Genomic DNA, 12,841 nt, shown 5'->3' with positions numbered 1-12,841 from the left:
CAGCATCATCGCACAAGGTTGTGACAGAGATTAAAGAGGATTTTTGAAGATAAAATGCGTACCCCGGTGTCTAACACACAGCGAGCACGCAATACGTTTTACTCATTATCACCACTAATAAGAGCTGTATAAACAGGAAATGAGCTGCCTCGGGTGGCAGAAAGCGCCCTCTAACTGGAGATACCCCCAGGAGGTTCAGCAGGTGTTTGTAGGACAGATTTAAGCGTCAGATGAGAAGTTGGAGTAGATGACATTTAAATTACCTTCCGATGCTGAATAAGCTGTTCTATATCCCTTAAGACAGGTAGAACTCCCAGTATCTCCCAGAATACTTAGCCGTGCGTGTCAAGTGATATTCACCTACTCTATTTAATACGATGGCTTGATTATATATTCATAAATATATACGTTTCTCATGGTAAGAGTTGTTTCATGCTGAAATGAAGACATATGTGGATTCTTGATTTCTCTGTCTCTCATTTACTCTAAAAAAAAGGATACCGCAGAATCTTATTTTTATAATTCCTAGTGTCGTCTAAAATGACAGACTGTGCATTTTAGTACTACAAAGTCCTCTTTGTGGGACGTTTAAATTCGTTTGTGCAAAGCTCTCGTCTTCCCTGACTGGGCGCTTCCCCATCAGGATGTCTTCTTTCAAACTGGTCAGATATTTTCCAGGTACAAAAGGCGAGTCTTTCTCCCATGACCACCTGCCTACCAAAAGCTGGAGCTAAAGCCAGTAGTCTTTTCCCTCTCTTCCCACGGGCGACGGGAAATGCTGACCAGGATCACTTTTGCCTTCTCACAGACGGCTCTAACTCCCACTACAGCCCTACTTAATAAAGTAGAGACGGGAGAATTACCTAAACAAGGTAATAAACCCATCTTCCTCAGCCATCGCATTGTTATCGGTTAACAGGGAGGAACTCGGGTCGACCAAGGCATGTCTGTATGGTCTGTCATTGATAAAAATCTTTCCTTTTTTTTACAACAGGTTCCAGCTTAACAGTGGGCATTAATCATCCGTGGGAAGTGTTTTATTTCAATTAATGGAAGTTTAGAGTCAGGTACTCTGGCCAAGAGAATCCTAAAATGTGGAAGTGGAGAGACAAATTCTGAGTTCTGGTTTGAACAGCTCGGGTTTGAACACATGTACGGGGACATGACAGACGAGGACTTCAGAGGCACCAGCGGGATTTCCAGACCATTCGGTGCTTTGGGGGCATCCAGCACTGTGCCCCCATCGAGGAGTGCAGAGAAAAGGAACGTGGCCCGTTGGCAAGAAGGACAGCAGTCCGAGCAAACCGTTTCAGCAAGTGAAAGCCACGCAGCAACAGAAAACAAAGCACAGATTTCAGCTCCGAATGGGGCCCAGAGGAGCGGGAGCGACGTGAAGACAGACAGACTTTGGGAAGGCAGGGACGGCCCGCACGACGGCACAGCGTCCTGACGCCGGAGGAGTCGAGAGAGGGAACAGTGGAGCAGAGGCCGGGCGGCAGGGGACCGTCGTCACATGCGCCTCATCCTGCCGTTCCGACCTTCGACTCCGTCTAAGGGGAAGTCACTGCTGCTCTCAGCCAGTAAGAACCGGATGGCGTTTGGCTGTGGAAGGATGACAGTGGCCGTGGCCGAGGCCGGGGCGGGCGGGATGGACCCTGGGGACGGTGTGGGCGGTGGGGAGCGCCGGGAACTGTGTAACTGGGGATTCGCAGACCTGCGCCCCTGAAGAATGATGCCTTCTAGGTGAGGTACAACATAAGTTAAAGAAAAGAAAGAGAGGACTCTGTCGGTCTTGGTGAGGAGCTGGGAGCAGGTGAGAGCAGGGGGAGGGTTCGTCGGGGGCCAGAGGCGACAGGACAAAGGCCCCCTGCAGGAGCCGCAGCGGAGGAGGGACAAGGGTCAGGGGTTTAGAGCCGTCGGAGCTGAGAGGCCGCGGAGCGAAAGGGAACGAGGGATGACACCCACGTGCCGGCCCTGATGGCTGCATAGACGGCGCGGTCACAGGGGGAAGAGCACGTCGGTAGAGCAGGGGCCTCGGAAGGGAGTGGAACTGGTCGAGTCACGAACACACTGAGCAGCGGAACGAGAAAATAGAGACTGTTTCTCACGGAGCTAGAACTGATTTCCTCTTCTTAGACACGTGCGGGAATGGAACACCGCGGAGCGAATGGCCTCACCGAGGGAGACAGAAGGAGACTGAGGTCGGGCAGGAGGTCGGACCGTCCGCTCGCCCCGGGACACGGACAACGTTCAGAAAACCGTCGACTGAGTCCCGTGAGAGAGGAACGGAAATGTCCTCTGGGGGTAGCGGTAAGGATTGTCCTTCTGACCTTGGCAAGGTGACCTTCTCTGGGGCAGCACACGAAGGACTCATCCGTGCCACGGAGCATGAGAACAGCCCCCGCCCCGTTTCTACCTTACTGTAACCCCACGTGTTTCCAGAGGCAGATTTCCTGGTTAACGTTGGCGTAAGAATGACAGTTTCTGCCTTTTGCAAGTGAAGAATGTCTTTTAAGAGCTATTCTGTAAGCGAATGTCTTCTAAGGTAAGGTTGAACTTTTCACTAAGCTGTTTATGCTAGAGAGGTTTCAGAAGGCATTGAATTTTGAAAAGCAGCCTGAACTCAGGCAATCAAGAAAGTAGTAATGTCAGACACAGCGACAGGAGAACTTCTTTCCCTTTCTTTTTCTACTACTTCCCTCCCCTTCTTAGCAAGCAGCTACAATGCGGAAAGAATTAGGCTCAGCGATTTGAGGGCATAAATAACGGACAAGGCACAAAGCCTGCCCCCCCCCCCAAAACTCCCAGCCCCAGAGATTACAAACCCCACAAAAGAGAGACAGGCGATCAGCAGCCCTCAAGTAAGGTTGGGAGAAATGAATGGTCACAATGGTAAAAGCAAAGTTCTGTGGGGCCTGAATACCACTCCCCATCTCTCATAACATGCAGGAGATGACCTTTAAAAATGCAGACAGAATTGGGGAGTTCGTCGCACCACGACTCACCCCGCTCACTTGTCAGACCATAAACCTTAATGCAGTCTTCCCCGTGGCCACGCCATCCGCACACATCTCCCTCCCCAGGCCTCCACCGTCTGTGGGAGAGACTGAACAGGCGTCGCGGCAAGAGGGGATTCCAGCTCTGCCCTGCCTTCGTCGGGATTCTTTTGTCACATCGAACTTTAATGATATTTAATAATACCACGTTGACTCCTCACTGAACGTGTTATAGTTCTTAAAATTAAACGCGAAGCCTCATGAATTAGGTGAATGCGAGACCTCGTTCTCCCGGAGGAGACAAACTGGGACACAAAATATGCGGCTGGGCTTCTGAGAAATCCCGCTTTGATCTGAGGAACCTCATGGTGGTGTCTCTGCAGCTCGTGCCCCCTTTCAAGTTCTTTGTAGAGCAACCGCCTTTAAAGACACAACCTAACGCTGCGTGCTCCCACAATTTTCCCCATTCGTGCGGAGTTGCTATTTATAACCGGGGCCTTGGAGAATGAAAATCTAAGGTTGGTGAGCTGTAGCCAGAGTGACCTATAATACAAGCAGGTCATACTTTTTCGGCATCCTTCTGTGTCTTCTTGGGAAACTTTGTATTTCAACGAGGAGCAGAAAAAGAGATTGCCCAAATGAAACCCATCTCTCCAGCAGGTGGTTAGGCACGGCGCGCTGGTGTGGGAAGCCAGCTCTACCGCGTATGAGCTCTGTGGCCTTGAACACGTTCTTTATCCTCTCCAGGCTTCATCCGTGAAGTGATTAACTGGAAGACGGCGTCAGCGTTCGGCAGAATCCTCAACCGATGGCGGTTCTCACCATAATCATTATTGCTGTTACCACCTACCCCCAGTGACCTGGATCACCGTTGACAGCGGGCGGCCTCACACAAGGCCGGCATTCGATATCTGGTTACTTCTTAGTGGATTCTGGCCGGCATAGAACACTTAGAACGTAGTATTTTCAAGAAGGGCTTCCTATGGCTTTCTCAAGGGAACCTACAGTGTTGGGAAGGTAGCAAACCTGTAGAAATTCTACATTAATTCTGCTGATAATTCTACAGTGCTATTTCTCAGAGTTTAGAGGTATTTTTTTCTGATCTATGTGAGTAGAGAGTTATGTATCCAATCGCAGTCTTAGATCATCTTTTCCCCCAGTTTCCATGCGGGACAAATTGAAGTTTCTTTTTCTGTCAATAACAGACCAGGCTGTCTACCACGCATTTCCTATCAGAAGTTCCGTTTGATATTTTTCAGTTCGGCTCTGGGAGAGAAATCGGGCAGTGTTAATGGAAAAGTGTTAGCACCCAGAGACAAGGAAGAGCAAACGGCAGAGTTCTGTAATACAAATATGACTCCATGACCTTGATAACGGCACAGTCCCCAGCGGCGAGGGTCTGCTGATCTGTCCGTGTGTGCTGCTAACAAAACAATGACGTCATATTTAAGCATCAAGTGCATCCCAGTGTAGCTGTACCTTTAGTCCATACGTGTTGTACTGTATGGTACAGACTTTATAGGTAAGTTGTAAGGAAAGATCAGAATAAGAATTTTTTTAACTCTGTTGTTTCCCATTTTTGTAGTGTACAGGCATTTACCTGCTTCTGAATGGATGGATTTTGTAAACCTAATAAAGTATATTCTACAGGGGCGCTTGGGTGGCTCAGTCAGTTAAGCATCGGCTCGGGTCATGATCCCAGGGATCAGGCCCCTATTGTGCTCAGCAGGGAGCCTGCTTCTCCCTCTCCCATCCCCCAGCTGGTGCCCTCTCTCTCTCTCTTATGAATAAATAAAATCTTTATAAGCAAGAATTCTTTTTTTTTTAAAGGATTTTATTATTTATTTATGACCGAGAGAGACAGTGAGAGAGGGAACACAAGCAGGGGGAGTGGGGGAGGGGGAAGCAGGCCTCCCGCGGAGCAGGGAGCCCGATGCGGGGTCAATCCTGGGACCCTGCGATCATGACCTGAGCCAAAGGCAGATGCTTGACAACTGAGCCATCCAGGCGCCCCAGATATTAATTGTTCATATTTCATTTATTTTTTGTAGGTCTGGGAGCTGACATTTATATATTTCTATATGATTACAGGAGAACGTAATTGAACAGCCATTGGTTTGAGCCTATTTGTTCACTCTTATTACAGCTCCTTAGAGCTTATCCAACGTATTTATGGGGCCCTTTAGTCTGTTGGGAATGGGGGGACGGACAGACTTCTTGTCCTTGTGCGTCAGGCGGCATCGCTAACCCAGGTGAACTCCTGCCAATGAACCCAAATTCCAGTCTAGCTTGTGCTGGTGTGATAGTGGGAATCCAAGAATCTAAATTCAAGGGATATATATTCCTCCCCTGATTATTTAATATGTGCATGCAAATACTAGTTTTTTACAAAGTAAAGGTTTCAGACTTCAGCGGAGGAGGTCCCTGCCGACGCGGCGGGAAGAGGAGTGGACGAGGGTCAGAAGTGGGGCCGAGAGACGTCCGAATTGCGGCCACGACCACACTCTAACCGACGAGCAGCTGCTGCTGACGGACGAGCAGACGGTGGTTTCCGAGATCGCGTCTGCTCCTGGTGACGACGCCGTGTGGAAAGGACAACCCAGGCTTTAGACCGCCCCATGAACGTGGTGGAGGAAGCAGCAGCAGGGTGTGGGAGAACTGACTGCAGTCCTGAAGGAAGGTCCACTGTGGGTAAAATGCGATCCAACAGCATGGCATGCTCCAGAGAAATCATGTGTAAAATAGAAAAAAAAAATAGCCGATTAATGTGGCAAACTTGATCATTGTCTCATTTGAACAAATTGCCACAGCCACTGCGACTCTCAGCGGTGACCTCATCAGTGAGCAGATCAACACCAAGGCAAGACCCTCCATCAGCGAAAAGATTACAGCTCGCTCGCAGCTCGGGGTGAAGGTGAGCAATTTTAATTCCACATGCACTCACCCATCCGTCGCGGAACACTTCCTGCCTGCTACGTGCTCGGAGCCGTGTCCGGCGTCGTGAGGCTGGGACCGGATGACAGGGACGCCAGTGTGCGTCGAAGTTTCAGAAGGTTCGTTTATTAAATCAAAATCGTGTTATTTTATGTTAAATTAAAAGTGAATGATGCTAGAATGAGGTTTGAGGTAACAATCCACTCTACCCAAGAACTCCTGTGTGATAGAGCAAAACCTGGAGTCCAGAATGTCTGCACCCAGGGAACCCAAACCTCTCTCCGATGATGGAAGCAGAGAGTATTATGTCAAATACAGCAGAGAGATATTTATGAACGGTTCAGACTGGTGACAGCTCCGACGTCCAATGAGTATCAATAGAAACGTTCCTTGATCAGATAACGGGTTCCACCGCAGGACCTCCGTGGGAGTCTTTTCACCGGAGCGCGGTTTGCCTCAGGTCTAGGATGCACTTTTCCGAAATTCAGTGTGTGCTAGATATCTCGGTTTACAGCCTTGGGAATTCAGACAGGGCTCTCAGCTGAGGTTCTCGGTGGAGGGCATCGTCCCCCACGAGGACGAGATGAGAATCCCGCTCATCACCTAGTCCGCAGAGACAGAACTTCATGTGCGTGTCTCCCCTTCCTCGTCAGGCTCGGTGTGGGGGATGGTCTTCGCAGCGGGGCGTGTTCGTTCCTGTAACGGATGTTTACTGTACCAGGCGCTGCCTCCTCCTGCCTTCACGAGATTCGAGGTGACTCCCCACAGGGCACGCCGCCTCTTCCCGCCGTCCAGCGGTACACTGGGGCAACATGGCCAGAACGGTCGTGTAGACAAGACGGGGGTGGATTTCTGTCTCAGGCAATCGCAGGCTGAACACCAGCAGTCAGCAGTTCTGTGAGTCAGAGACCTTAACTCTTCAATTTTGCTTCTCTGCCATCCTCTCTTGGTCTAATGTGGCTCTTCTTGCTTTAGTTATCACACCTGCGTTTCGGACCACAAGGGGGACATGGCTTTCCTGTGAAAGGTGTAACCCAGAAGTCGCATTCATCACTTCTACTCACATCCCTTTGCCTATAGTCTCCTCGTGTTGACACATCTAGCTGCAGGGGAAGCTGGAAATATGCCTTTAAGCTGGACATACCCCTACCAAAATTTCCATTATCTCAGAAGAAAACTGACCCCTTCACTCCAAAGTCTCCTTCACCTGGTTCCAAAAAGCTCTAGAAGTGAAATACTTAGCTTAATGCGTTTCGCCTCCCTGACCAGAAGGTAAGTGTGTGGAGAGAGATCCGGTCCAATCAGCCCAGGATCAAAGAATTAAAATCATGCTCATCTACAACTGTAGTAACTGCAACGGTGTGCTTTGGTGTTTTTTGGAAGCAGCAATAGGCCACAGACAATTTCGTGGGTTGGCTTCTCCATCCTCTTGGGTCACCGAGAGCCCTAAATATTAAGTGTTAATGCCAAGGAGCTTCTCACGGAACAGGTGCTGTTTATCCAGACGCAGCCACCACATCACGATGTAACATTCAGTGATTCCCAATGGCCCCTGGCTTAGAAGACGAGTCTTCAAACGACCACAGTCTTGTGACACAGCTTGAAGTTAGGTATCATGACACCCCCAGCTTTGGTTTTCTTTTTTAACATTCCCCCGGCGATTCAGGGTCTTTTCTGGCTCATAGCAGCAACGTCGACAATAGCCAGACGGTGGGAGGAGCCGAGATGCCTTCAACGACGAACGGATAAGAAGATGTGGTCCATATACACTATGGAGTACTGCTCAGCCATCGGAAAGGGTGAATCCCCACCATCTGCACCGACATGGACGGGACTGGAGGGGATTATGCTGAGTGAAATAAGCCAAGCAGAGAAAGACAATTATGAAACGGCTTCACTCAGACGTGGAACATGGGAATAGCACCGAGGACCACAGTGGACAGGAGAGAAAACAGAATGGGAAGAAATCAGAGAGGGAGACAAACCATGAGAGATTCCAGAGAGAGGAGAGGGAACAAACTGAGGGTTACAGAAGGGAGGGGCAGGGGTCGGGCAGCGGGTGATGGGTGATAAGGAGGGCACATAGCGTTAGGGACACTGGGTGTTATACAGAACTAGCGGATCGTCAAACGCTACCTCAAAAACTAATGATATACTCTATACTGGCTAACTGAATATAATAAAAAATTAAAAAAATTTAAAAGACCCAAAAAATAAACAATAATAAATAAATAAATAAACAAACGACCCCTGCTTGTGACACTAAACTTTCCTTTGGTAGGAAGGGTTCTCCAGGGTTAAGGCAGCTAACGATTAACCTGTTGCAGGGGCACCCTATTCCTTTCTTCCCACAGATGTCTCCCAACTTTGAAATAAAGCAGCTCTGGATTTTGTGGATTCTGAGTTCTCCAGTTCCTTTCCCTTTATCTCTTGTTTATCCAGTAACTTCCACCCAGCCCCACCAGTCTGCCCTCCCCTCACCCGGAAATACGGACGCCCAGGGAGCTTTGTTTGCTTTGTGGGCCGCCTTCCATTTAGAGACACTGCTCTCCTCTCAGACGCCTCTCTGTCCATTCCCTCTGGTCAAATCAAGTCATGTGTTAAAGTTACTTTCCTTTTGACTGGGGACACAATTACCTGTCACCTAAACCCCTTTTGAGAAAGGCAGGTTGGCATAGCCACGGTCACGGGCAGCTCCTTGACCTAAGAATGGCTCCTCTGGCTGCTTATGTATTCTGCTCCGTTTGCCAAGGTCATGGCACTTCCCGAGGTTGTTTTGACTTGGCGTGATCTCCACAAGGCTCGCTGGGCCGAAATCACGACTCCTTCAGCCCAGTCTCTTGTCTTACCAGTAGCATCAATGAGAACTCTGTGGGAGAGCCTGGAAAGCTAAATGTCGCGTCGCCGTCTAATGTTACTTATCTCCCCCAAGTCCCCACTCTTGTCTCCATCATCTGCGTCTTACTGCCTTTCCACAGCCCACTTTGGATATGCCATTAATTTACTGAAATCCCGAAATCCCTCTCGCATTTATTGCTAGCTTGTGCAACCTCTTGGGGCAACATGTTTACGGTCAAATACATTAAAAAGTAGTTTATTTTAATTCATTCTCCAGAGTATCTGCTATAAATTACAAAGAAGGTCCGCTAGTTATAGCATTGTGGGGTTTGGGGGAGTACGTTCGTCTGGAGCTTTCACAACACAGTATTTAGCAGCTGCAAAGGGAAGGAAGACAAAGCTGCCAGGTCATCCCCTGGAAATCCCAAGACACATATTTTTAACATTTGCATTTTTATTTTCATAAATCTGTATGCTCCATTCAAAAGGCGCTGACTCCAGTTATGGGAAATAAAACGCGGAACTCTCTCGATCTGAGAATGGATCATGGCACTTTCCAAGCTTGCCTTCCTGCTGCCCCGCGATCACCCCGGGTCTCCGCTCCCTTCCTGCTGCCCCGCGATCACCCCGGGTCTCCGCTCCCTCCACAGGTTTTCCTCCGCCCTTCTCCCCCTCTAATCACCACCACTAATGAAGAGTTATCGTTAATTGTGAGATTGGAGTTGGTTCCGAAACGCCCTTTTTCTCTATCATGAGCTCACTTTGGAGTTCTTCGTTATCCATTGGGGTTTTCATAACAGCTTTCCTTCTCCCACAGCAAGGACACACCGGTCCTTGGTTCAGCTCAGGGCACAGTAATCCGGGCGGCAGGGACCGCGTCTGGGCCCAGCATGCAGGCCCAGCAGAAAGTTTCCTGACCTCGAGGGAGAGTTTGGGCCCTGGGCAGAGTCACCGTAGACTTCAGTCACTCACCCCAACACTACTTTGCATCGACCCCCATGACCAGAGCTTACATCTTCGGCGTCGTCTTCCCCCTGGGGTGAATGGGAAACAGGTGATTGCGGAACGAATTCGTTAGCGTCCCTCACGGCCGGTGTATGGAGCCCGGAAGCCAGAGCCATGAGAGAAGAAGAGAAAGCGAATCCGGAAGGGCGAGCCCACTGCACCGACCCCGCAGTCCTGGGGTCCCCGCACAGACTCCCGCAGAGGGGCTGCCCTGCTGCGGGGGGTCGCCCGAGAACCGCCAGCGCAGACCCAGTGGTCGCACCGCCCGTGACCTCCTGCTCGCAGAAGAGCATCTGAAAGTCCCTTTTGTGCCGCTGTCAGTGGTGCTGATCCGGCCTCGGGAGACACCGGCGCCGCTCAGAACTGGCTCTGGACGGCCTGAAACTTAGCCCAAAGACGTCCTTCCAAGACTCTGACCTCTGACCCGAGCCTTTGCAATGGGTCCTTTCTGTCCCCACTGACAAAGTGGCGGTCATTGTAGAACCCACAGAAACAGAGTCAGACAGGTGGGGCTGGGGACAGTGGTCAACACGGCCTGCGAGTGTAGCGTGTGTGTTTGTCATTTTCCTCTTTGGGCCAAACGACACTCGTCCCACTGGACCTAAAGTCCGCGGAGGGAAGTCCAGACCTCAGTGGACACAAAGCACAGGACTCAGTCCCAAGACGCTGGGGCCGCCCCCACGGTGCCTGCACACATCAGTCCTGCTGACCGCACGAGGGAGAGGTGCCCTCGGCCCAGACCTCACGCCCTGCACACAGCTGCCGAGGGCAGGACTTGCCACCAAGTCAGAACGGCCAGGAACTGCCAGGCAAAGAGATTCTTTTCCTTTTACAAAACGCAAAAAGCTCGGGCTCTGCCCACTGCGTCTACAAGCTGGAAAGAGAAGCCCTGTTCAAAGAAATTTCAGGCTTTTCCGACTTTGCCAGTAGTAGCTTGTCCTGTCCTCGCCCCCGGACTGTGTGTGGCACGAAGAGGGCAGGAAGGCGACACACTTCTCAGACCGCGTCCCTCTGGTCAGGAGTGCTGGGGAAGCGCCCCTGATGCATCACCGGAGTCAGGCTTCTCCCCCACCGGCCGCTTCTCCCCCACCGGCCGCTTCTCCCCCACCGGCCGCTTCTCCCCCACTGGCCGCTTCTCCCCCACTGGATGCTTCTCCCCCACCGGCCGCTTCTCCCCCACCGGCCGCTTCTCCCCCACCAGATGCTTCTCCTGCTTCTCCTTCCGACACAAGCAGGTCGCAGGTGGGCCTCCCCTAAGTCCCCCGTGCTTTTCACGCCCTTGTTTAGTCGCTCATGCAACTCGCTGCATAATTTCTTGCGCGCTCAGAGACAGAGTGAGCAAGCTGGGTAAAAATAAAGAACTCGCTGTCCCGGATTTATGAGAAATGACCACCGGGTGCCGGTCCTGGGAGCAGGGGTCACGGTGACGCCCTTTCTGCAGGTGGCTCGAGGTCGCACAGCAGGTGCGTAACAGCTGGGATTCGACCCCGGGCAGGCTGGCTCCGGAGAGCCCGCACCTCACCCGAGTTACACTCCTGCTGGGACTGACCCGTGTGATTTCTGGTTCAGAACAGGAGCTCGTCAGGCAAAACCTGTCCTGTCTCTTCTAGAAGCAAAGACTTTTATTCCACAAGAAGCTGAAACAAGTGCGCTGGCAGGAGGAAGCACTGATTCACACTAACACGCTGAGGGGGACTCGAATAGGCCCGTTTGGTGTAAGAATTAGTTTGAGCTGAAGACAGTTGAGAAACAGCAGACTTGCAGGAAAAGCACTCTGCCCCCCCCCGCATCACTTTCTGTCTAAAAGCAGGACATGAATTTCCCTTTCTAAAGATGACATCAATTTGTACATGTGTCTTCCTCGCCCATACCAGTAAGATGACTCTTCATCACCAGACATGATTTCTGTCAATGGCAAAGGCATCAACTTGAGTTTGCATAACAAACGTAACAAATAATTCTGAGGCCATTCACCTCCCCTATATGTTTACCTTCTCACAATCTACCCAAGACTGTGCTGAGAAGTCCAGACCCTTTTCCTTCTCTTGTCACGTCTCCACATTTCATTGCGTTTTGTTAAAATAGTGTAAGCCCTGAATAGAACCGCTTCTTTGGGTCCCCATTTCTCTTCTACCAAGGCCTCCTATTCATAGTCATAAATATTTTCTCTTCTTTTTTTTCAGTTTAATTTGCATAACCCCAGGTTTTAAACCTAAGGGAGTAGAAAAAAAGGGGTTGGGTGTGGTCTTGTCTTGCTTACCTCTACAATATGAATCCCTGAAAGTGTCTTCTTTCCTTCTAACAAGTTCTGACGGACAGGGGGAGATAGATCCAAGAGCTCCTAGACCAGGACACTGGAGGGGGTCGGGGGGTGGGGGGGGTGCCACCAGGATGGGGGTGGGGTAGGAGCTGCAGCGCAGGCCTCTTGGGTCAACATCTCTCAGTTCAAGCTTTGGGCAAGGGCAAGGGCACATTGGGGCCAACCAAACAGTTCGAGATTTGGATTTTATCAGCCACTTTTACGAGATCAGTTTGGTTAGTTCACCCAAATAGCTCAAGACAAAAAGAAATAACAGCCAACAAGTTCGAATCCGACTGTTCGGTAAGAAATGGAGCCATTCTTACTTTGCCAGTCGGCTTCTCAGTCGGAGGGCTCGTAGAGCAGACTGGAGGTATGCTGCTGTGCACCGCAAGTCCCCATCGCCATGCCTGCGAGAGAGGAGACACAGAGAGAGAGAGATTGGTTTCAGGGACTTGGCTGGGTTTTCTGCTGCAGAGAACCATTTTCCAGTTTCTCACAATAGTGCCTCAAGCACTTAAATGTAAGGGTTGTCACTTGGAATGCCTGGGTCAGCACTTCTTGCACGAGCTTCTTCTGCGTTCCGTCTGTGCAAACTCCGTTAACCTTGCACAAGGACATAGGACCAAACCATTTATGACATTTGGAATATGCAAAATATTTTCAGCCTAATCTGTTAAGGTATCTTCCTAGGACAAAAATCAAACTATGTGAATTTTTTTAAAACAAAAATAACTTCATTGATATCTCACTGCATAAAAACACTGGC

At 50.3% G+C, this 12,841-nt stretch overlaps 1 protein-coding gene across 1 annotated transcript in view; it reads right to left on the bottom strand.

The window, feature by feature from the left end:
- The window catches only part of RASGEF1B (RasGEF domain family member 1B), a 148,018-nt gene extending 135,536 nt beyond the window's left edge, over window positions 1–12,482 (bottom strand). Inside the window, exon 1 of the mRNA XM_059153695.1 lies at window positions 12,399–12,482. The gene's annotated coding sequence lies outside the window, so the exon portion shown is untranslated. The remainder of the gene's footprint in view (window positions 1–12,398) is intronic.
- Window positions 12,483–12,841: the final 359 nt, after the last annotated feature.

The sequence above is a fragment of the Mustela lutreola genome, chromosome 1 (genome assembly GCF_030435805.1).
Source record: "Mustela lutreola isolate mMusLut2 chromosome 1, mMusLut2.pri, whole genome shotgun sequence".
NCBI classification, from domain to species: Eukaryota; Metazoa; Chordata; class Mammalia; order Carnivora; family Mustelidae; genus Mustela; species Mustela lutreola.
Note: the sequence above shows the minus strand (reverse complement) of the source record. Positions and strands in the feature narration are given on the sequence as shown.